The sequence below is a fragment of the Gavialis gangeticus genome, unplaced genomic scaffold (genome assembly GCF_001723915.1).
Source record: "Gavialis gangeticus isolate Ggan-Ray unplaced genomic scaffold, GavGan_comp1, whole genome shotgun sequence".
NCBI classification, from domain to species: domain Eukaryota; kingdom Metazoa; phylum Chordata; order Crocodylia; family Gavialidae; genus Gavialis; species Gavialis gangeticus.
Window position 1 is genome coordinate 56,094,284 of NW_017729032.1, and position 4,153 is coordinate 56,098,436.

The 4,153-nt window shown below is 45.1% G+C and overlaps 1 protein-coding gene across 1 annotated transcript in view; it reads left to right on the plus strand.

Moving 5' to 3' along the window:
• SERTM1 (serine rich and transmembrane domain containing 1) overlaps positions 1 to 4,153 on the plus strand; it is a 34,961-nt gene continuing 30,808 nt past the window's right edge. The window contains exon 1 of the mRNA XM_019525570.1: positions 1 to 22. The gene's annotated coding sequence lies outside the window, so the exon portion shown is untranslated. The remainder of the gene's footprint in view (positions 23 to 4,153) is intronic.

Here is a 4,153-nt window from a genome sequence, read left to right on the forward strand (position 1 = left end):
CGGCCGGGGAAGCTCGGAGCAGGTTAGTGCGCGCTGGGGTCGGGGCCCGAGCCGGGCGGGCAGGCACCTCTTCCCATCCCCTTCCCCCTTTTCATCAGAGCTGCTTGTTCCCCCAGTGCTGGGGGCCGGGGTCGGCGGCAGCACGGAGCGGGGGGAGAGAGGGGTTGGCTTGTCCCAGGGGCTAAGAGATCATTTCGGGGGCAGAAGAGCGGCAGAGCTGGGAGGCGCCCTCTGAAGTCTAGCGCTGAAGTCAAACTCCCTCCTTGCTTCTCATGTCCCTGAGATCAGGGCCGGGCTCTTCGTTTACAAGAGGAAAACGGTGCCGCCGGCGGCCTGGAGTCTCTCTGGCTTGTCAGGTGTGTGTGATGTGTCCGCTCAGATGTCAGGCTTCACGGTACCAAGTCCTGGTTATGCCTGCGAGAGGTGCTCCGTCTGAGAGTTTACTGCTGCGCTTCGCCATCACACGTAGCTCGGTGATACCAGCTCCATTGGCAGCGAAATATTGCCCAAGGGAATACAGAAGGCAGGGCAGAGATGCCCCTCGGGAGCGTACGGTGGCCCCCAACCTTCCTAGGCTCCAGGCACCCCCTGTTAGATTGGGAGGCGCCCCTTGGAAGTGCGAGCTGTTGAGTTTCACTGATGTTTTGACCGCAGAAAAATACTGGAGCTGCTTGGTCACCAAGAACTTGTTCTGCCTTGTGGTGGCCTTTCTGCTTTTAACACTGGGTTCCTGTTTGAAATCTCTGGGTTTATTTTGTTTCACGTGTTTCATACCGACTAGCATTGCGCGGCATCCCCTGGCACCCTTGAAAGGATCCCAGAACAGCCCAGGGAGCCCCAGCACCAGCCTGGCTGAGAATTGCATCTCTAAACTAACTGAATCAGAGCGCAGGCAAAAGCTTGTGCATCTCTGATTCAGTTAAGCTGTCAGGTGCATCCTTACCCTGCCTTCTGTCTAAAGGTTAATACAGTCCTTGAACGCTGGACGCCATGGTATAAAAAGGGAAAGCTGCCTCTGTTTTCCCATTTTATGCAGGAAACTTAAGCTGTGGTAGTAAGAAAGGGAGTAGTGTCATTCCCAGTCTATTGAAAAATGAGTCGAGATTGAGATTCTGTCACTTGTATGTTGTCTACTCGTATTCTTGCTGTTCCAAATATGTTTTTTCCTGTGGTAAGGCAGGGACAATTTTTGCCCTTACTGGCTTTTTCTTGAATTGTCAAAGTACTTGAATCAAATATTTTTTTTTTTTTTGTTTCAAAGGAGGAGTTTTTCTTGTAGTCAGGCACTAGAGGATTCTCTAAAATCACTGGGACTGTATCCACAAATGTGATGTCTTCAGAATAGGAAGGATACAGAAACATGTTGGTTAATAATCTTAAAAGATCCTATAAAACAAAAGATTTAGAGTTCAAAAACTTGGATTGATGACTGACTATACCTACATAGTTTGGAGCTATGAATACAGTAAAGGTTGCTACCAGGCATTATTCTTTTGTGGTGATGCTAAGGAAAAGAGTTTGATTTCTTTGGGGATTTTGCTGTTTAGTTTCATCAAGCTCCAAGGCAAAAGGAACATGCTTGGATAATATAAGAAATATGCAGATGTATCCACAGAAAATTGCTTTCTTTCCAATCACTTTCTTCCCTAGTAAAAGCCCACGTTATCATTACTGGAGAATATTTAATGCGAGGTAATGAAGCCTGGGCCATAAAGCTGGGAAGGGGGACTCTCACTGCCCCTGCATTGCAACAGGACAGGTGGGAGACAGAGAGGTTATTAGTAGTAGTTCAAAGGCTAAACATTTGGCAAATTGCTTAACAACGCTTAGGTAAGCAAAGAAAATTATGAGCTGCCTAATAAATCTTATTACTATAATTTCCCCTGAATTTGGCTTAATGTAGAATGTGCTTATAATAGAGTCACATTTAGAATATTGTAGGCAGTCATAGCACACTGTACATGGTACTTACTGATCATTTCATTCTGAGAAAAATGCTATGACTGAATTATGAGGAAGTATGACCCCTTATAACTGTGACTTTTTTCTTTTATATTCAAATTGGCCATCATCTTAGTTCTGCCTACCAGAACGAGTTGAGAAGAACGAAGGTGTGGAGTCACCTAGATCCCCTGATGTTTTTATTTTGAAGGATTTTTCCATATTAGGGGCTGTAGGATTGATGGCACTGCTGATACCTTCATTGCTTCCGCAGGGTAGTATTATGTGACTTAAAGGACCCGGAGGCAAACGTGTCCTATACCTCCTTCTGCTCCACATCTGCAGACCTACCTGGTGTAGTCTCTTGTATTTGCTGGTTGTGGTTGCTAGTGTGCATAGTACTCAGCAGGAGGAATAATGAGGATTTGGAACTACAGGACAGGCCTGTTTGACATTCAAGGTTATTCCAGCAAGATCACTGTAAGGACAAGTACCTAAGAAAGTTGTTAGCATTTGCACGCATTAATCTCTATAGATGCAAGAGGTTGAAATCAGTAGACTGTGTCTGCAGAGTATCCTGGTCCATAATAGGGATCCCAAAATGAAATACCAATAATAATATTCTGATTGTTAATAATAAGATTCCTTGATAAGGCATCAGAGAATGCAGTTCCCTATTTTGGCATCCAAACCATGTGGAGAAGAAGGCTGAGAAGGAATAAACCCAACTGCAGTGTGCATCTATCAGATACTGCAAAACCTGACGTTTATGACAGGAATCCAGTTTGGAATTTAAATGCTAAAAAGGCAGGAAATTCCAGGCTTTCATCCTCTCACATCTCAATGGCTGCTACATCCTTTTCTCTAGCTTTGTTTGACAAGCCATGATCCTGCCTTCCTAAAATCCATACAGAATGGTTCTGCAAATATAATTTTCCTAGCTTGTCACCTTGACCACATCTCCATGCACCACACACTGTTCTTCTTCCTCTGCCTTCTCTTTAGCTTCAGAAATAAGCTGCGTGTCTTCGCTATCAGAGGCTACCTATCATCTTTTCCTCAGTTTAAAGGGTCAGCTCCTGCTTCTGGCCCAAGTTGCCAAGCTCCATCTCCTGCTGGTTAAAAATTTCAAATAGGGAACTCATTATTCTCCTTCAAACCCCTCCTTTAAAATTCTGTTTTGGTATGCTGCCTATAAAAAGAAGAAAACTACAACAGGTAGACTGCTCTTTCCCACAGACGAGTGCCTTGATGATGACCACCGTTGCTTCTCTGTTTCCTTGAGTTCCCCTGTCTGTCTGTCTGTGGTTTCTTGTCTTTGCTTGTGAACTCTGTAGATCAAGGATTATGTACAGAGTTGTTCTGTGTTTGCACATAACCTGGCAAATGGGATCTTGAGCCATGACTTGGACTCTTAAGAGCCACAGTAATGCTAAGAAAGAAGGATAAATTTCAGCCCTGCTTGTTACTCCAGCTTCATAAATTTGGTACAAACTCTGCTTCCTTTGGCATGCCCATTTTGTCACTCCAAGGCCAGCCTCACCCACTTACATTTCTGTGTTATGTTTTGGTTCGTTACACTTCACTGTACAGTATCACCTTACCTTTAAAAGAATGCCTGTTTTCATATGCTAGTTTGAAAACAATGAAGTAGTTTGCATTTGACTGTGTACAGGCAGATAAGACCCCTATACGCCCTATTAGTCTGAATTAGGTAGGCAATGACCAACTCTCTGGATCATGGTGTACACATAAAAGGTCTAGTCAGATGCCTGATGAATCCATTTGTGGCTGATGATCCCAACTTGAGAGGGGCGCAGCTTGCTACAAGTTCCGCTGATCCATATGTTTTATGAGTTGGAGTCCCAGTTTACAGCATGCTGCTTTTTTCTTTCTCACTTTATTTCCATCCTCTGGATTAAAGCCACCTCATGGTGAGCTGCATCCAGTACCGGGGGGGGGTGTGTGTGTGTGTGTGTGTGTGTGTGTGTGTGTCTTGTCCCGTCCCCCTCCCCACTCCCCGTGTCCCCCTGATAGGACAGGATTCTGTGTTGATGGTGAACAACTTCCTATCATTTTTGCACATCTTGTGGTAATGCTATAGAGAGCGACCCCACTTTCTAGAGCCATCTCGAATCTCGCTATGCTAAATATTCTTGGTGATACGGTCTGCTTGAAGGGCATGGGGAAAAGGAGAAATGGTGGGAGGGTG